Raw genomic sequence first — 21,933 nt, 5'->3', positions numbered from 1 at the left:
TTTACCATTAATGCTAGTTGGTACTAGTTTGACCACCAAAGGCCAAAACATTTATTTCTGTTTTTAGAAGGAGAGAAATGCTGAGCCGATTGTGTGCCACCCTATGGGACTCCCAATCACGGTCGGATGTGATGCATAATAAATTATTATTTCTACATATTAAAAGGTTCCAATTGATAAACATGTTTTATCAATTAAGATATTTGAATTTAACCACAATATTTGTTGTATTATTTGTTCTGTATTTTCTGGTAGATTAACCTCTTGGATTTAGGGGGCGCCATTTTAATTTTTGGATGAAAAACGTTCCCGTTTTAAACAAGATATTTTGTCACGAAAAGATGCTCGACTATACATAATTGACAGCTTTGGAAAGAAGACACTGACGTTTCCAAAACTGCAAAAATATTGTCTGTGAGTGCCACAGAACTGATGTTACAGGCGAAACCCAGATAAAAATCCAACCAGGAAGTGCCGCATTTTTTGAAACCGCCTCATGCCAATGACTCCTTATATGGCTGTGAATGAGCTACGAATGAGCTTACGTTTTCCACCTATTTCCCAAGGTGTCTACAGCATTGTGACGTCTTTTTAGGCATTTCCATTGAAGAATGGCTGTAAGGGACCATATATAGCATGTGGTCACATGGTGTCTCCCGCAGAAAACCTTGCGTAAAATACTGAGGTAGCCATTTTTCCAATCGCTTCTTATGAGAAACCAATTGCCTCAACGGATATATTATCAAATATATATATATATATATGTTAAAAACACCTTGAGGATGGATCCTAAACAACGTTTGCAGTGTTTCTGAAGATATTATGGAGCAAATTTTGAAAAAAAGTTTGGCATTATAGTTGTAGCATTTTACGGTCGATTTCTCAGCCATACATGATGAAGAAACGGGAGCTATTTCGCATACAAAAATAATATTTTTGGAAAAAAGGAACATTTGCTATCGAACTGGGAGTCTCCTGAGAGAAAGCATCTGAAGTTCTTCAAAGGTAAATTATTTAATTTGGTTGCTTTTCTTATTTTCGTGAAAATGTTGCCTGCTGCCAGCAGAGCCTAGCATAGCATTATGCCATGATAAACTTACACAAATGCTTGTCTAGCGTTGGCTTTAACGCATATTTTGAAAATCTGAGATGTTGTTAACAAAAGGCTAAGCTTGTGTTTGAATATATTTATTTCATTTCATTTGCAATTTTCATGAATAGGAAAAGTTTCTAGGGGTATTTATGTCCGTTGCGTTATGCTAATGCGTTTGAGGCTATGATTATGCTCCCGGATACGGGTTTGCTCGTCGCAAGAGGTTAAACTGAAATTGCAACCAATCACGGCCGGTTGTGATACAGCTAACCTAACGAGAAATACATTTGGCGATAGAATGCTCCCCCTACCCTCTTTCTAGGCAAGTCTATTGTCCTGCTAATAGCCCTGCTAATAGCCAGAATGGCGCTGTACAACATAACCTTGTGTGTTTGAAAGAGTATTTTCCAGTAAGCAACTATTTGCTTACCTTCATTAGCCTACTTTATTCCAATATTTCTGTCATTCAGTGGATATTTATTCTCATAGTAATTCATTATGGAGCCATAAGGAAATAAACATCTGCATTTTGAAAGAGTATTTTTATCAACATTTTATTAACGAAAGCATAAAGACGCTGATGAAGAAATACAGTACAGTATATGGTTTATCCGACATTTTGCGGTTACAGGTCGTCACCCACACGCATTTTAAACATTTGGATAATAAAGCATTTTGAAGATAGAAACCACCTGCATTTTTTTATTAAGCTACTGTGCTGTCTGAAGTAAATATAGCCTACAGTACATACTGTAGTAAACATTGTGAAGTGCCTAATCGCGATTGTTCTCACTTTGATTATGCTGTAACATACTGTAGCACCATGACTAGGATCTCTATTCATTTAAGTGACCATTTTAGGGCTTTCAGGATGAATGGAAACTCTACTGAGACATTTAAACTTGGGGATTTTGGTCACGGTCAGTGCTATTCGCAAACACTATCATCAGATGCCTGTGCTACGCTGAATGTGAAAGCCCAAGAAAATCAACAGGTACAGTGGGAGACTATACTGTAAAGTGGGTCTAATAATGCTTAAATAAAAAGTGACTGCTGGTCTTTACTGTATACTGCACATTTTCACATTGTATTCCATTTCCATCGAGACTATTCAAGCCATCGACTCACTGATGAATGAAGATGAGCGATCGGCAAAGGCCTTCTGTAATCTGCTGGCATCACGGCACAACATCAACATCGCTCTAATCACTCAGAAGACAGTTGAAGAAACTTAATTTCTCAGAACAAGAATAGACTAAGGCTGACGAGTTTCAGAAGATCTTTGTTTCTGGCCATTTTGAGCCTGTAACCGAACCCACAAATGCTGATGCTCCAGATACTCAACTAGTCTAAAGAAGGCCAGTTTTATTGCTTCATTAATCAGCCCACAGTTTTCAGCTGTGCCAACATAATTGCAAAAGGGTTTTCTAATGATCAATTAGCCTTTTAAAAATGATCAACTTAGCTAACACATTAGCTAACACAACGTGCCATTGGGAACACAGGAGTGATGGTTGCTGATAATGGGCCTCTGTACATCTATGTAGATATTCCTTTTTTTTTTAAATTTTTTTTTTTTAAATCAGCCGTTTCCATCTACAATAGTAATTTATAACATTAACAATGTCGTCACTGTATTTCTGATCAATTTGATGTTATTTTAAAATGGACAAGCATGCTTTTCTTTCAAAAACAAGGACATTTGAACGATTGTGTGTGTGTGTATGTATGTATACTCACTTTTTTCCAGAGCATTAACCATGTGAGCTTGTTTTATACTGTTCTGTAGTTTCGACCCAATGATTCGTCTGACAAAGAACTTTGCGTCCTGCAGGCCCAGATCAAAGCTGGCGAGACATTCAATGATGTTATCTTCACAGACCAATCAACCATGGCCCTTGAGCAATTTACAGCAAGTTACAGAAAAAAAGGAAGACCAAGCCAGGGACCAGGCCCAGTTTGGCTATTTACAAAGCAAAAGGTAAATAAAATATTGTAGCCTACACATCACGGACTGCTATGTGTTCCACAATAATTCACTGTTGCCTCCTTTTTCAGGTATCATGGCTCGATATTTCTTTGAGGAAGAAATCAAGAAATATGCTGGACCCTATGCTAGAGAGGTGTTTCTGGGACCACGTCGGTTCTTTCAAGGTAGGATTATAGCAATATTTTGTTATGTTTAGGCCTAGTTACATGTATATTTCTAGTATTGTACCTAATTTTGCCTGTTAGGCTAATGGTATTTTTTTCTTCTCCAAAAGCAGACAATGACCGAAAACACACTGCCGCCCGGTTTGCATTGCCGCCCAGTTTGCATTGCAAATGAGGGCATAAACTGGGTCAAGACGCCAGCAGAGTAAGTAGACCATGATGTAAAACAAAGGTTAAATAAAAATAAATAAAAGACCAACACCACCTACGGTAGGCCTACAGTATATCTAAAAATGTTTTTTTTGAATCTCTACATGTAGGTCTCCTGATTTTGATTTATTTTACCTTTATTTAACTAGGCATGTCAGTTAAGAACCAATTCTGATTTTCAATGACGGCCTAGGAACAGTGGGTTAACTGCCTGTTCAGGGGCAGAATGACAGACTTGTACCTTGTCAGCTCAGGGGTTTGAACTTGCAACCTTCCGGTTACTAGTCCAACGCTCTAACCACTAGGCTACCCTGACACCCCAATTTAAACCTGATCAAACTTGTTTGGCATCAACTGAAAACATTCATCCGTAACTCTGCCAAGCCTACAAGCAAAGATGAACTGGTCAAGCAGGGGGATGTTCACACCTACAATAGCCAGGCTATAAAGAGTCTATTTTCCTGCTAATACTGTAGGGCTACACCTGCTACAGTACACTTGTGAAAAACAAGTGTTTGAAACCCTGTTTTCAAAATGCCACCAGCTGTCCATCTCTACTGTAAATAAAAACACAGCATGTTGTTTACATTCTTTATTGTAACCACAATGTCACAAATAATTTGTATCTACCTTTCAAATTTCTTTTCGAGTTTGGGATTTACAAATTTGCGCTTTTCATGTAATTCTTCGTTAAATCCTGTTCGGATTTAAGTATAAATTTTGGCTGACTAGAAACGTTGTTTGCAGAATTCACAGCCTGCTACGCTTGTGAAAAATAGGGTTCATAATATATCTGAGAATATCTAAGGGGCTTTATATACATTCTAAATGAATTATTATTCATAATAATAGCTTTGTTTTAAAAATAACAATATTTGAGATTTTATTTAGCTTTCAAATAACGTAAAGTGAGCGAGAAAAAGGCCATTCTTGAACTTGGGGTGAGACATGGTTACTAATTTGTAAATAAAGCCAGTGTTATTTAGATTGATTTATTTATCTTTTTAGGAGGGAGAGAAATCAAAAGCCTACCATCACCTCATGGGTCACCCGGGCATGGCCAGCATGGGTATTGAACCAGCATCTGTAGCAATGCGATGCAGTGTCTTAGACCCGCTGCGCCACTCGGGAGCTGTACAACGTGACCGGTCGGTTGTAGAAAACAGTACTACAGTAAGAGCAAAAATAATCCAAACATTTCCACACCATAATTGTAGTCTAAGTTTCTCTTAGAATAAAAACCTTAATGTAACAACAGTTTTAGTAAGTAATACTGACGAGTAGTAACAAATAAATAAGTGTATTTTTAGAGACACAGTAGCGCCTTAGAGCACTGATTATGCTTTTGGGTTCCAACTCCTCCTTGTGCTGGTCTGGTCAATGAAGTAGTGACGCAGGGTACCGTACTAAACCATAAATTACCTCTAAATCCTGCAGCATAACCGCAACATTTTTAGTTGAGCAACCCCTGTAGTACCCGCTCTATATAAGCAAGCCAAAGCTTCCAATGAATTGGGCGATGTACCGTGCTACAGACACGCCCCATTTATGACAGTCAAAACTTTGGAGGTACTGTCATGGTGCGTTCATAACAAAGTGGGAAGTGGGAATTTACCACATACGACTGCGAAAAATCCACTTGAACAGCCCTCCAACTGGTAATTACTAGCTGGAAACTCATCCATCATCCAGAGCACCCACTTCCCACACATGGTCAACTCAGACGTCACCTACTAAGAAATGGCCTCTATAACAGCATTTTCAGAAGTTAAATGCAACAAAACATTATTTATGAAAAGCAATCTATTATTGTGATTTTTAACTCTATAATTAGTTTACAAGCATGATAGCAGTATTTTAAATGTATGGTTGCTGCAGCTTGTTGGCCATTAGCTTATCAAATCAAGTCAAATTGTCACATGCCTCATAAACAACAAGGTTAGACTAACAGTGAAATGCTTACTTAGGGCCCTTCCCAACAATAAAGAAAGAATGAATAAATAAAAATAAAAACACAATAAGTATCGATAACTTGGCTATATACACGGGTACGGGTACAAGTACCGAGTCTATGTGCAGGTAATTGAGGTAGGTTGGTATACTGTATAACTAGGAATAAAGTGACAGATAAACAGTAGCAGCAGCATATGTGATGAGAAAAAAAAGTGGCAATGCAGATAGTCTCGATAGCGATTTGGTTAAAGGGATACTTTGGGATGTTGGCAACGAGGCCCTTTATCGAATCAGCGTTTCTCAACGAGTTCAAATCACATGAATGCATCCAAATTATATTTACGACTTAACAACGGGTACATTCACACCTGGTTACAAAACGCAGGATCAGAATGGAAACTTCAGAGGCTCAACATAACAATCCTGTGACAACAGACAATGTCAAGAACATTGTAAAAAGCATTTCATTTTCCTGCTGTAACAAGAACCACCTCCTCTGCACAATTACCTCAGGGAGGCAAGCAAGGGCTATTGAGTGGAGGGGTGTGGTGGGTAGTCTATTGATAGCACACAAGTTGACACATAGAAACTAGCAACCATCATCCAACTTGCCTACTACCACACCTTCCATACATCCTAGGGCTGAGTCCCAAACACACCCCATTGGCATGTTGGAATGGAGCCTAGAGGTCGGAGCTAATAGCCTTGCATGCTAAATAGACTTTTATCATCTACTGCTGTGTTTGAATTATCCAAATTAAATACGTAATCACTCTTGTAGACAAATACGTTAGCTAGATATGTACTTGGCATCAGTTTGAACAAAAAGCTGAAAGTCTTTGGTATAAAGGTGATGAATTAAACTCTTGATCCAGATCAAAAAGCATGGTAAATCTCTGTAAGCTTCTCAAAAACACCAAAGGAAAAATCCCAAATCCCCAGTTGAGGTCCTTTTTTAATAGACCTGTGGTTTATGCACTAGTCACAGTCATGGTTCACGATCATGCTCTCTTCTGGCCATCACACACACCAGCAATGGACACTATGTAGCCTAATCTCTCAGATCATGATCTACCCTGAATGAAAATATGAACGCAATATGTAAGGTGTTGGTCCCATGTTTCATGAGATTACATTTTAAAAATCCCAGAAATTGTTCATATGTACAAAAAATGTATTTCTCTAAAATGTGTTTACATCCCTGTTAGTGAGCATTTCTCCTTTGCTAAAATAATCCATCCATCTGACAGGTGTGGCATATCAAGAAGCTGATAAAACAGCATGATCATTACACAGGTGCACCTTGTGCTGGGGATAAAAAGCCAATTGTCATAAAACACAATGCCACAGATGTCTCAAGTTGAGGGAACATGCAAGAGGCATGCTGACTGCAGGAATGTCCACCAGAGCTGTTGCCAGAGAATTGAATGTTAATTTCTCTACCATAAGCCACCTCCAACGTCGTTTTAAATCATTTGTCAGTACGACGAACCGACCTCAACCCTGTAATAAAGCCCTTTTGTGGGAAAAAGTCACTCTAATTGGCTGCGCCTGGCTCCCCAGTGGTTGGGTCTGTCTGCCAAGTGGGTGGGCTTATACCCTCCAAGGCCCACCCATGGCTGCACCCCTGCCCAGTCTAATTTATTTATTTCAATTGACTGGTTTCCTTCTATGAACTGTAACTCAGTAAAATCTTACAAATGCAACAATGAAAAATTTTGTTCAGTATATTTACATTTGTATGGTTCAAGCTAGAGGTCGACCGATTAATTGGAATGGCCGATTAAATAGGGACGATTTCAAGTTTTCATAACAATAGGTAAATCGGCATTTCTGGATCATGGCAAATTATACTGCACTCCACGAGGAGACTGCGTGGCAGGCTGACTACCTCTTATGCGAGTGCAGCAAGGAGCCAAGGTAAGGTGCTAGCTAGCATTAAACATATCTCTTTTTTTTTTTTAAATCAATCGTAACATAATCACTAGTTAACTACACATGGTTGATGATATTACTAGTTTATCTAGCTTGTCCTGCGATGCATATAATCGGTGTGGTGCCCGTTCATTTATCATTGAATCATAGCCTACTTCACCAAACGGGTGATTTAACAAGCGCATTCGAGAAAAAAGCACTGTCTTTGCACCAATGTGTACCTAACCATAAAAATCAACGCCTTTCTTAAAATCAATACAAGACCACTGAGCAGAGAGCATCTCAGGTTGCATTGGCAGTACAAAATGTCAGTCACTTTTCTCACAAGACATTAATGGTAAATGTGAAGCTTTGACCAGGTGTCTCTTTGTAATAAGCTGAGTTGGCCCGCAAGTTGGTCCCAAAAGACTCAAGACTGAGGCGTGGAGAAAATCTGAACAATGATCATGAAATCTTACTCCAGTCTCAAATACAGAGGCTTTCAAATTCCTGGGAAATCGTGTGCTATGAATAACATGATACACTAGCTGTAGGCTGAATTTGATAGGCTATTACTATTCCAGGTGGAAATCTAAATGCTTCTTGTGTCTTCAATGTAGTCTTTGGAAAATGGTACACATTTACAGACTGCAGCAGTGTCAGACATTTTGAATATTGTCTCAGCGAATCTAAGTCTTTCGCATTCATGTTGGCATGAATAGACTAATAGAAATTGTCATCCAGATGATGATATTTCAGTACAGTACATTCATGATGTTCATAAGGACCACATACTTGGTTTCATGTTTGGTCTGAGATTAACAATATGTGCAGAGAGAGATGGGATTGACCTGATTGAGGTCATGGTTTTAGGCCACGCTGGGCACTAACATCATACTGACAGACGGCGCATCACAATGGACACAAAGGGGAGGCAGTATAAACGGAGTGAGACTGGGAGGTGAAGTTTGTAAGTGCACCAAACAACATTCCCTCAAATTGTTTGTCACTGAGCTCAAAATTGAACATTGTGAAAATTCTGTGAACACCGCCTGTGCCTGCTTTAAGTTAGTTTTAACAGTGGTCAAGTAGGCTACTGTGGCAATTTGATTTTATTGTAGGCCTACCATCAAATACAAATGGAAAAAATGCATCCCATTACATTTTAACATGGAAATAGCCATTTATTCATTCAGCCTACAGTAGCAGCCAATGTGTGGTGCTCAATGTCGGTCTACATTCCAGGAAACATGCAGGGCTTGACATTAACCTGTTTATCCACAAAAATGTGTTGCATTCTTTGATGCAAGAAACCACTTAACAAAATTAAATGCATAATTTTTCCCATACCACTATTACAGAGAATCAGATTATGCTACCTTCTGCCTATTGGCTACTTAGGTCATTCAAGCCGGTCTCAAAATACAACAACTTGTTTTTCAAAAGATCTCAAAAGAATGCACAGATTTTGTGTTCTTGTAGGAAGCAATCACTTCCCCATTGCTGACTACAAATTATCTATAACTGGGCTAATAACTCTAACTATACGGAACAAAAATATAAACGCAACATGTTAAGTGTTGGTCCCATGTTTCATGAGCTGAAATAAAAGATCCCTGAGGCACAAAATACTTAACTCTCTCAAATTCTGTGAACAAATGTGTTTACATCCCTGTTAGTGAGCATATCAAGACACCGATTTAACCGCATGATCATTACACAGGTGGACCTAGGGTAAAGCCGGTGAATGTCAAGCAAATAACTTCCAGTCTAATTAACTTAGAATTCGGTGGCATTATTTTATATTATGAAGAACACAATTGAACAAAGCTGAATCAAAAAAATAGAAAGCATGTTTTATCCAAATGATTTAAGGGAGTGCGTACATGCGGCCATTCTCCATTGAGCGATTAACAAAGACATAGGTACTCTTACAGTAAATGCTTAATTTAGAGTTATTCAGATTACTCGTAATTAAGCTCGAGAGCCTGGGTCTCAACCCCACCCTGTGCAACTGGGTCCTGGGCTCTGATGGGCCACCCCCAGGTGGTGAAGTTAGGAAACAATCTCCACCCCGCTGATCCTTAACACTGGGGCCCCACAAGGGTGCATTCTCAGCCCTCTCCTGTACTCCCTGTACACCCATGACTGCATGCCATGCACGCCTCCAACTCAATCATCAAGTTTGCAGACGTGTGACCTCACTCAACGTCCACAAAACGATATGTTCAAGGACTTTTTTTTTTTGTTACCTTTATTTAACTAGGCAAGTCAGTTAAGAATACATTCTTATTTTCAATGATGGCCTAGGAACAGTGGGTTAACTGCCTGTTCAGGGGCAGAACGACAGATTTGTACCTTTATCAGCTCGGGGGTTTGAACTTGCAACCTTCCGGTTACTAGTCCAATGCTCTAACCACTAGGCTACCCTGCCGCCCCTAAGGAAACAGCAGAGGGAGCATCACCCCATCCACATCGATGGGACAGTAGTGGAAAGTTCCTCAGCATACACATCACAGACAAACTGAAAATGGTCCACCCACACAAACAGCGTGGTGAAGAAGGTGCAACAGCGCCTCTTCAACCTCAGGAGGCTGAAGAAAGTTGGCTTGTCACCAAAAACTCTAACTTTTACAGATGTACAATCGAGAGCAACCTGTCAGTCTTTATAACCGCCTGGTACGACAACTGCTCAGCCCACAACCGTAAGGCTCTCCAGAGGGTAGTGCGGTCCACAAGGCATCACTGAGGGCAAACTACCTGCCCTCAAGGACACCTACAGCACCCGATGTCACAGGAAAGCCAAAAAGATCATCAAGGACAACAATCACCTGAGCCACTGCCTGTTCAACCGCTATCATCCAGAAAGCGAAGTCAGTACAGGTGCATCAAAGCTGGGACCGAGAGACTGAAAAACAGCATCTATCTCAAGGCCATCAGACTGTTAAATAGCCATCAGACGCTGCTAACTACACACAGACTTGAAATCATTGGCCACTTAAATAAATGGAACACTAGTCACTTTAAATAACGTCACTTTATTATTATTATTATTATTATTATTGTCTACATATCCTACATTACTCATCTCATATGTATATCCTGTATCCTATACCATCTTGCCCATGACGCACGGCCATCGCTCATCCATATAGACTCAACAAAAAAAAGAAACGTCCTCTCACTGTCAACGGTGTTAATTTTCAGCAAACGTGTAAATATTTGTACGGACATAACAAGATTCAACAACAGAGATAAACTGAACAAGTTCCACAGACAATGTGACTGACATAAATGGAATAATGTGTCCCTGAACAAGTGCATCTCCTCCTCGTGGACTGCACCAGATTTGCCTGTTCTTGATGTGAGATGTTACCCCACTCTTCCACCAAGGCACCTGCAAGTTCACTGACTTTTCTGGGGGGAATGGCCCTAGCCCTTACCCTCCGATCCAACAGGTCCCAGACGTGCTCAATGGGATTGAGATCTGGGCTCTTTGCTGGCCATGGGAGAACACTAACATTCTTGTCTTGCAGGAAATCAGAACAAGCAGTATGGCTGTTGACATTGTCATGCTGGAGGATCATGTCAGGATGAGCCTGCAGGAAGGGTACCATGAGGGAGGAGGATGTCTTCCCTGTAACGCACAGCACTGAGATGGCCTGCAATGACAACAAGCTCAGTCCGATGATGCTGTGACACACCGCCCCAGACCATGACGGACCCTCCACCTCCAAATCCAAATCGATTCCACTCCAGAGTACAGGCCTCAGTGTTACGCTCATCCTTTCAACGATAAACGCAAATCCGACCATCACCCCTGGTGAGACAAAACCGCGACTCGTCAGTGAAGAGCACTTTTTGCCAGTCCTGTTTGGTCCAGCGACAGTGGGTTTGTGCTCACAGGCGACGTGTTTGCCGGTGATGTCAGGCCTAGAGGCCCACAGTCCAGCCTCTCTCAGCCCATTGTAGACAGACAGTCTGAGCACTGGTGGAGGGATTGTGCATTCCTAGTGTAACTTGGGCAGTTGTTGCCATCCTGTGCCTGTCCCGCAGGTGTGATGTTCAGATGTACCGATCCTGTGCAGGTGGTGTTACACGTGGTCTGCCATTGTGAGGACGATCAGCTGTCTGTCCTTTCTCCCTGTAGCGCTGTCTTAGGCGTCTCACAGTACAGACATTGCAATTTATTGCCCTGGTCACATCTGCAGCCCTCATGCCTCCTTGCAGCATGCCCAAGGCACATTCACGCAGATGTGCAGGGACCCTGGGCATCTTTCTTTTGTTGTTTTTCAGTCAGTAGAAAGGCCTCTTTAGTGTCCTAAGTTTTTATAACTGTGACCGTAATTGCCTACCGTCTGTAAGCTGTTAGTGTCTTAACGACCATTCCACAGGTGCATGTCCATTAATTGTTAATGGGTCTTTGAACAAGCATGGGAAAACAGTGTTTAAAACTTGTTGGGGATAGGGGGCAGTATTTTCACTTTGGATGAATTGCGTGCCCATAGTGAACTGCATCCTACTCTGTCCTAGATTGCTAATATATGCATATTATAATTACTATTGAATAGAAAACACTCTGAAGTTTCTAAAACTGTTTGAATTATGTCTGTGAGTATAACAGAAATCATAGGGCAGGCAATCTTCCAAACAGGAAGTGAAATTCTGAATGCGGGTCTAATTTTAAGTCATCGCCTCTTCACTTCCAAACAAGATAGCACTGTTAGCACTTCCTACGCCTTCCACTAGATGTCCTCATTCAGTAGAACGTGGAATTGAGCCTCTGGTATGAGTCACTGTCCTGGCAGAATGCAATTTCGCTGTTGCGCATTTGTCTGTTGATATCACCATCGTTCCATTTGGCTGCAGATGAAAACGTATGCTCCGGTTGGAACGTTTTTGGATATATATGAAAATAACATCCTGAAGATTGATTCTCTACTTAGTTTGACCAGTTTATTCGACCTGGAATATATATTTTTGAAGTTTTCGTCCGAGTTCGCCTGGACCAGCGTCAGCTTTTGGGCACGTGAGCTGAAAGTGGTAGCAAATGCAGCTAATTGGACACTAGTAATGGACATTATGGAACAAAACGATTTATTGTGGAACTAGGACCCCTTGCACTGCCTTCTGATGAAGATATTCAAAAGGTAAGTGAATATTTAGTGTTTTTTGTAGCTTCTGTTGACGCCAAAATGGTGTGTAAACAGATTTTATATATATATATATATATATATATATATATATATGCACATTATCAAACAAAACACACAATACATGTATAACATGATGTCCTATGAGTGTCATCTGATGGAGATAATCAAAGGTTAGTGATTCATTTTATCTATATTTATGCTTTTGTGAAAAATCGCTGTGTGTGTTTTTGAATTTAGTGGTCATTTAACGTAAATATATGTTGTGTTTTCGCTGTAAAACATTTTAAAAATCAGACACGATGGGTAGATTAACAAGATGTTTCTTTCATTTGCTGTATTGCACTTGTTAAACCCTTTACATTGAAGATCTGAAGTTATTTGGATTTTTACAAATAATCTTTGAAAGAAAGGGACGTTTCTTTTTTTTCCTGAGTTTATTTATACGTACATATTCTTATCCCATCCCCTTATATTTGTGTGTATTATGAAGTCATTGTGAATGTTAGATATTACTGCACTGTCAGAACTAGAAGCACAAGCATTTCGCTACACTCGCATTAACATCTGCTAACCATGTGTATGTGACTAATAAAATTTGATTCGCTTTCATTCTTATCCAATTCTGGAGTGCATATTGAAGATAGTGGAAGAACTGTCCACATTTACTTTGTCAGCCAACAAGATGATTAGGCCTAACGAACAGCAAAAGCACTAGCCTATGTCAATCTACTATCCCCCATAGTACAAAAGTTAATCTGTTCTATTCTGTGTCAGAAATAAATATTCCAAACATAGTCAGGGACAGTTGTGAGATGCGATAAATCCCAAATTAATACAACCACTAGCATCACAAAACTTTTTTATGCAATGAGGCTGACCAACAGATCTGAATGTTTAGCTTAAAATGTTGATAAACTATTAGGCCATTTTTTAACATTATAAGCGCAGCAATGCACACAAGGTAGTAGGCCACAAGCACAAATGTTCTTTTAGCAGGAACACACCACAATCAAAAGTGACCAATGTGGTTACGCATGTAATGCTTTTACTATAAAAGGTGTATTTTATGGTGAAAATGATCTTCCCTAAACTAGAACACACACACGCTGCTTAAGTATGCCAGTTAGGCTCTACACCCATTGTAAGCGGATTGATGTGCTTAATTTTGTTATTTGGCCACCTTAGTTGTGATACAAACCTTAGGAAAACATATAGGCCTATGGGCTAGGCTACATTAGGTGTGCGACTATGATTCTAAAAAATTGTTTCTTGCCTTACGCTGGGCATCATTCACAAGTGATATGTAATTCACAAGTGATGGGTCATTGGTGACAATATTAGCCTATCAGACTATTCTTGATTTAATATTGTATTTACATATATGTGTGAAATTTGTTTTGATTTAGAATGGACCATTATTATGTACTTGTCTCAAAACAGGGGCAGGGGCAAAAAATTAATGTAATCTACGCACCTAAATAGCGAATGGAGGACGCTTTTCCCGTGGTTCGTTTTCATGCCAGCCAGGTAGGCTATACTCCTGTTGTAAAGAGAAGCAATGTGCTTAGTATTAGGAAAGTTAAGAAAATAAATATAGTAGGCCTAGCCTATAGAAAGCTGATGGGATCATCGATTTAATAGAGGCCATCACACACTGTTTTCTCACGCAATTGCATAGCCTATAGAAATGTAGCGCAACATGAGCTCTCATGAAGTGTTTGATTAGATTTTCGATAACATTTGCATTGATGTGAGAATGATTAGAGACAATAGAGTGCTGAGTACCAGGCAGTTAGCAAGTTTGGTAGGCTACTAATGACCAGCAGCATCAGAGCTTGGAGAAGGCTAATTAACGTGAATAAAACGGTCATGTGGAATTTGACTACCTTCAAGACTAGTGAACGCCGGCAATACGGTCACCGCATCAGCCCTAGTTGCACCTTGTGCTGGGGACAATAAAAGGCCACTCTAAAATATGCAGTTGTCACAACACAATGCCATAGATGTCATGTTGAGGGAGCGTACAAATGGCATTGCTGACTGCAATAATTTCTACCAGACCTGTTGCCAGAGAATTGAATGTTAATTCAAGTTGACTCCAACATCGTTTTAGAGAATTTGGCAGTACGTCCAACCGGCCTCACAACTGCAGACCACGTGTATGGCGTTGTGTAGGGGAGCGGTTTGCGGATGTCAGCTTTGTGAACAGAGTGCCCCATGGTGGAGGTGGGATTATGGTATTGGCAGGCATATGCTACAGACAACAAACACAATTGCATTTTATCGATGGCAATTTCAATGCACAGAGATACCGTGACGAGATCCCATTGTTGTTCCATCACGTTTCAGCATGATAATGCACGGCACCATGTCGCAAGGATCTTCACACAATTCCTGGAACCTGAAAATGACCCAGTCCTTCCATGGCCTGAATACTCACCAGACTTGTCACCCATGGAGCATGTTTGGGATGCTCTGGATCGACATGTACAACAGCGTGTTCCAGTTCTCTCCAATATCCAGCAACTTCACACAGCCATTGAAGAGGAATGGGACAACATTCCACAATCAACAGCCTGATCAACTCGATGCTAACTTGATATACAAATATATACTTATTTTTTTTAAATAATGTGCAAAGGAGATGTCGCATTGCATGAGGCAAATGGTCACACCAGATACTGACTAGTTTTCTGATCCACACCCCTGTCTTTTTAAAAAAGGTATCTGTGAACTATTCCCAGTCATGTGAAATCTATAGATTAGGGCCTAATGAATTGATTGATTGATTTCCTTATATGAACTCAGTTTTATCTTTTTTAAATTGTTGCATGTTGAGTTCATAGTTTTGTTTGGTATAGCAAAGGATATGAACAAATGTAGACACGTCGCTCTTACTTTGATCTCAAAACAAGCGTGTCTACTCACGACTGCTCATGCTGTAAAAACAGTCCAGTTCAAAGTGAATGGCACAGATCCATATATGTATATGTTTACCTTGACGGATAAAGTACTCAGCCAATTCAAATCCAGAAGGAAAGCGGAAAGGAAAATAAACAAAGAGTGACAAGAAGTCTTGATAAGAACTCAAGAGGGAGGTGTTTGACTTTCGCCTTTTCTTCTGTATGACGAAAGCAATACTCAATAAAGTAGCTTATGTCGAGTGTTCCATCAGCTGTGTCGGTAGTGCATTGATATTGTTACACAACGCTCAGTCATGACTGATCATTTCACAATGGGGCTGCTTGATTTCCTCCAGTGGAGCCAAAGAAAACAAACCATAGCTCTGAGATCACAACCGCAGAGTGGAGATATGTTCCTACAGCACCCCGGCGGGTTCTTGGATAAGCGGCAGGGAAGGCTGGAAACTTTTCATCTAATGATTTTCCAGCTCCTAAACATACAGACACAACGTATTTCTCTAAAATCAAACATGTTCGGTTTCCAACACCTTTCCGGCCCTCCGATGAATTAAACTAGACTTTCTCAGCTGGATTGTGAATCAAATATGACAGTATGTGCTAGTGGCTGGGGTGGGTAGATGAGAACAGGGTCTGCAGGTGAATAAGTATCACCTTTAGAAAGGTCAACTGTCTTTTAAGTAGGCAGGACTTCATAGTTTTGTTTGACTCTGAAGATTTTATCAAAAAGCTAACAAATCAATTAGATCCTAAATAGCTGCGTTCACTTATAAGTCACTGATCTTCTTTGGATGGTTAGCCTTACCATGTAACAATAAAACCTAAATGTTTTTCCGTCAAATCAAGTCTAATTACAGTGCCTTCAGAAAGTATTCACACCTTTACTTTTTCCACATTTTGTTGTTACAGCCTGATCTACACACAATACCCCATAATGTCAGTAGAATTTTGTTTGTAGAACATTCTCGAAATACATTAAAAAAATGGAAATCTGAAATGTGTCAAGTATTCAATCCCTTTGTTATTGCAAGCCTAAATAAGTTCAAGAGTAAAAATGTGCTTTTCAAATCACACAATAAGTTGCATGTTCAATAATAGTGATTAACAAGATTTTTTGAATTACTACCCCATCTTTATACCCCACACATATCAAGTAGTGAATTAAGGACAGATTCAACCACAAAGACCAGGGAAGTTTTTCAATGCCTCGCAAAGGGCACCGATTGGTAGAAAAAGCAGACGCTGAATATCCCTTTATCCCTTTAAACATGGTGAAGTTATTAATTAGGCTTTGGATGGTGTATCAATACACCCAGTCAATACAAAGATAAAGGCGTCCTTCCTACTCAGTTGCCGGAGGAAGGAAACTGCTTAGGGATTTCACCATGATTTTAAAACAGTTACAGAGTGTAATGGTTGTGATATGAGAAAACTGAGGATGGATCAACAACATTGCAGTTACTGCACAATATTAACCTAAATGACAGAGTGAAAAAAGGAAGCCTGTACAGAATAAAACATTATCCAAACATGCTTCCTGTTTGCAAGAAGGTACATAAGTAATACTGTAAAAAAAAAAAAAAAATTGTCCTGAATACAAATACAATCCAAAACATCACGGAGTACCCCTCTTTATATTTTCAAGGATGGTGGTGGCTGCCTCATGTTATGGTTATGCTCGTCATCGGCAAGTACTAGGGAGCTTTTTTTAGGATAAAAATAAACAGAACACAGCTAAGCACAGGCAAAATCAGGAGACCCTGGTTCAGTATTCTTTCCAACAGACACTGGGAGACAAAATCAGCTTCCAGCAGGACAATAATCTAAAACACAAGACCAAATCTACACAGGAGTTGCTTACCAAGATGACATTTAATGTTCCTAAATGGCCTAGTTACAGTTTTGACTTAAATCTGCTTGAAAATCTGTGGTAAGACTTGAAGGGCTTTATAACATTAATCCAACAACCAACTTGACAGAGCTTGAATATATATATATTTTAATAAATGGGCATATTGTACAATCCAGATGTTAGACTGACCCAAAAAGACTCACAGCTGTAATCGCTGTCAAAAGGTGTTTCTAACATGTCTCAAGGACTGAATACTTACAGTTGAAGTTGGAAGATTACATACACTTATGTTGGAGTCATTAAAACTCGTTTTTTAACCACTCCACAAATGTATTATTAACAAACTATAGTTTGGCAAGTCGGTTAGGACATCTACTTTGTGCATGACACAAGTCATTTTTTCAACAATTGTTTACAGACAGATTATTTCACTGTATCACAAATCCAGTGGGTCAGAAGTTTTCATACACCAATTTGACTGTGCCTTTAAACAGGTTGGAAAATTCAGGAAATTATGTCATGGCTTTAGAAGCTTCTGATAGGCTAATTGACATCATTTTAGTCAATTGGAGGTGCACCTGTGGATGTATTTCAAGGCCTACCTTCAAACTCAGTGCCTCTTTGCTTGACATCATGGGAAAATCAAAAGAAATCAGCCAAGACCTCAGAAAATACAATTGTAAACCTCCACAAATGTGGTTCATCCTTAGCAGCAATTTCCAAACACCTGAAGGTACCACGTTCATCTTACAAACAATAGAACGCAAGTATAAACACCATGGGACCACACAGCCGTCATACCGCTCAGGAAGGAGACGCGTTCTGTCTCCTAGAGATAAACGTACTTTGGTGAGAAAAGTGCAAATCAATCACAGAAAATCAGCAAAGGACCTTGTGAAGATGCTGGAGGAAGCAGGTACAAAGTATCTATATCCACAATAAAAAAACCTGAAAGGCCGCTCAGCAAGGAAGAAGCCACTGCTCCAAAACCGCATAGAAAAGCCAGACGATGGTTTGCAACTGCACATGGGGACAAAGATTGTACTTTTTGGAGAAATGTCCTCTGGTCTGATGAAATAAAAATACAACGGTTTGGCCATAATGACCATTGTTATGTTTGGAGGAAAAAGGGGAGGCTTGCAAGCCAAAGAACACCATCCCAACTGTGAAGCCCAGGGGTGGCAGCATCATGTTGTGGGGGTGCTTTGCTGCAGGAGGGACTGGTGCACTTCACAAAATAGATGGCTTCATGAGGAAGGGAAATTATGTGGATATATTGAAGCAACATCTCAAGACATCAGTCAGGAAGTTAAAGCTTGGTCGCAAATGGGTCTTCCAAATGGACAATGACCCCAAGTATACTTCCAAAGTTGGCTTAAGGACAACAAAGTCAAGGTATTGGACTGGCCATCATAAAGCCCTGACCTCAATCCTATAGAAAATTTGTGGGCAGAACTGAAAAAGCATGTGCGAGCAAGGTGGCCTTCAAACCTGACTCAGTTACACCAGCTCTATCAGGAGGAATGTGGAAGGCTACCCGAAACGTTTGACCCAAGTTAAACAATTTAAAGGCAATGCTACCAAATACAAATTGAGTGTATGTTGTCTTCTGACCCACTGGGAATGTGATGTGACTGGGATGTGAAAGCTGAAATAAATCTCTACTATTATTCTGACATTTCACATTCTTAAAATAAAGTGGTGATCCTAACGGACCTAAAACAGGGAATTTTTACTCGGATTAAATGTCAGGAATTGTGAAAAACTGAGTTTGAATGTATTTGGCTATGGTGTATGTAAACTTCCGACTTCAACTGCATCTAATCAAGATAGTGTTTTATATTTAATTCATTTTCAATAAATGTTAGAATTTTTCTTCAGCTTCCAGAGTATTTTTTGTAGATTGTTGACCAAAAATTCTAATTAAATCAAATTTAAACCCAGTTTGTAACAAAATATGATGGAAAAAAAGTCAAGGGTGCAATACTTTCTGAAGGAACTGTATATAGGTCTTAATTACACACAGCCCAGTCCAGTATGTGTCAGAAGGGATATGAACATACGACAGCTGACAGGAAAGCTTACTTATGAATAAGATTTACACCTAGAAGCATTTCATTATGAAATTACTTCAATAGTGGGTCCCACTATGACATGTTTATGGATGTGTGTGCATGTGCATAACGGTAGACTGGTCTTAGTGTACTAGCAGTGCAGTGTTTTTAAAGAAAAATGTTATTTGATATAAGACAACATATTGTGGGCTAGTAATAGATACATTTTTTATCGTATTCCTTACTCACTATGCCAATCCCATTAGATCAGGAGACTGCCATGAGATGCAATGTAGTGCGAGTGTGTCAGCAGCTATGGATGACAGATGTAAACCTGCATGGGAGAGCTAAGGAGACACATCCTTCCTGCCATAGACCTCCTGACAGTTTTATTAGCCTACAGCTTCATTGCGTTTTGGTACACCAGCAGAAGTACATTCATTTCCAACAGAACCCTTGCAGCACTACATTGTAGTGCAGTTGCAGTGCATCGTGTGGTGCACATGTTGAACTTTTGTTGCACGCTGCATGTGATTGAGGCGTTACACACCAACAGCATCATTCATATCAAATCAAATTGTATTGGTCACATACACATGGTTAGCAGATGTTATTGCGAGTGTAGCGAAATGCTTGTGCAAAATGGTACGCTGCATCATCTTGATATGTGTGCAACAGAAGTTCAACATTTTCTTTCTGCTACCAATTTGACGCATATGTTTGATTAATCCAATGTATAGACGGGTTGGCAGACAACCTCGCAAAAACAATGTGCGCGTGCTTCCACGGGGCAGAAGTCAGCCTATTGTTGTGATTCTGTATGTCCAGATTGCTAGCAAGAAAGACAAGAAACTAACATGTGGCGAACCATAAGTGGCTCGTTTCAGCTTGTTATTGATATCATGTCTTGAGGTGTTTTGACAGATTTCTCATGTCAATACTAATGTCTCAAATTTGCTACGCTAGCTAAACAACAACTGGAATGATGCATTTGAGAGAAGTGCTCATTGTGCAAATTTATTTGCGTTTTCAATAAACATTGTAGACGAAATATTGCTTAAGCCAACACTGTCTGCTTTAACCCATAGTTGCACACTCCTGGGTTTTGTTGCTAAACAACCAACCAGTCTAACCACACAGAACTCACTGCAACTGCCTCTGCAAAGCAATATTGCAAGGCAAACGAAGCGTTCCATTGGAAATGCATGTACTTCTGTGTACCAAACGCAATTACGTTGTAGGTGTGATCAAGGGGTTAGAACCTGGAGAAAAATAGTTTACTGTAAGAGCAATTTGAGTAATTTTGGCATTTTGAGGAAATAAATGGTTTAGTTAGAAAAATGAGTTTACAACAGAACGGAAAATGTTGCACTCAAAAAAATGAATGAAAGCGCATACCTCGTTACCCCTGACCAAACCCCCACACACACAGCCTCTGATTGTTCAATGGTTTAGTGACAAGTACACCCAAAAAGTTCATAATAAAAAGTACAGTTGATAGGATGTGTGTACCAACTAAAAAAAACGTCAAAAAAATGGGCTAAGTGACCTTGCGACGTACCCCCCTACCTATATCACATTCGCAAAAAAATTACTGTACTTTGTTGTCACATGGCTTTAGCCATCATTCATTTTTTTTACTGTAAAGTCAGCTCAAGTCTTTAGTTAAATGTTGTCTACAGTGGGGTGCCAAAATGTATCTTATACCAACGTTTTGAATGGGCATATTCATCTTTATCGACAATACCATTAAAGTAGCAATATAAATTCAGTCATTCCCATTATTAGCTGAGTAGCATTGCTAGCTAAACCAGAGACATGGAGGCTAAACCTTTCCGTTACAACCTGTATCGTGCCAAGTGACAGCATAGCCTGCTGCTAGCTAACATTGCCTGTCAAGTCCTAACCAATGTGAATTTCAGTTTTAGAAGACAGCTCGCTAACAAAAACACTATTTTGGGCTAAACAATGGTATTTTCACATATTTACAAACAGTACAGGTATTTTATCCACTTCCTGCTTAGTTTAGTAGCTAGACTTCTTACCCCGACTCACCTCCCGCTGCCTGGTGTGTGGACGTGCTATGGATGCGCGTGCGTAAAATGTTTCATATTTCTCATGATGGCTCGACCAGAGAAGGAAAAGGAAGCGAGACATCCCACTCCCTCAATTTATGTGGTTCATGTACTTTCAATGAACTAAGCAGACCAGACCCAGCTGCGAATGCATTGGTACCTATGGGAGATCCACCCTATTAAGCAGACCGGGAGTGACCATTTATTTCAATGGTAAGTGAATATACGTTATTTATAATGAGGAATACCTGGAGAAAATCGGATTTCTCTGAAATGAAAATAGACGGCTCTCACTTAAGTAAAATATATATTTTATCCGACGTTTCTTGAACGCTTGAAAAAAAAAGTGACCCTCACCTATACCCAAAATAATGATTCAAACATATACAGCCTAGATGCGAAATGTATAGGCATGTTGTTGAAGTGCTGTTGTTGATGTAATGTTGAAATGCTGAGCGATCCTGCCAGCCTGTCGCACATCACAATATATTTTTTTAAATGGCCTAAATAATTCATTTTCATTACCTCTTAGACTGGCACGCTCCTGGCTC

At 39.8% G+C, this 21,933-nt stretch overlaps 1 protein-coding gene across 2 annotated transcripts in view; it reads right to left on the bottom strand.

Annotated features, from left to right (window-relative positions):
- LOC112227935 (anion exchange protein 2) overlaps positions 1 to 21,433 on the bottom strand; it is an 80,496-nt gene extending 59,063 nt beyond the window's left edge. Inside the window, exon 1 of one of the 2 annotated variants that reach the window (XM_024392955.2) lies at positions 21,353 to 21,433. The gene's annotated coding sequence lies outside the window, so the exon portion shown is untranslated. The remainder of the gene's footprint in view (positions 1 to 21,352) is intronic. The other variant, XM_024392953.2, reaches the window with a different exon arrangement.
- Between the last annotated feature and the right edge of the window lie 500 nt (positions 21,434 to 21,933).

This window comes from Oncorhynchus tshawytscha, linkage group LG29 (genome assembly GCF_018296145.1).
Source record: "Oncorhynchus tshawytscha isolate Ot180627B linkage group LG29, Otsh_v2.0, whole genome shotgun sequence".
In the NCBI taxonomy this organism is placed as follows: Eukaryota; Metazoa; Chordata; class Actinopteri; order Salmoniformes; family Salmonidae; genus Oncorhynchus; species Oncorhynchus tshawytscha.
The sequence above is the reverse complement of the archived record's forward strand: the minus strand, read 5'-3'. Positions and strand labels throughout refer to the sequence as shown.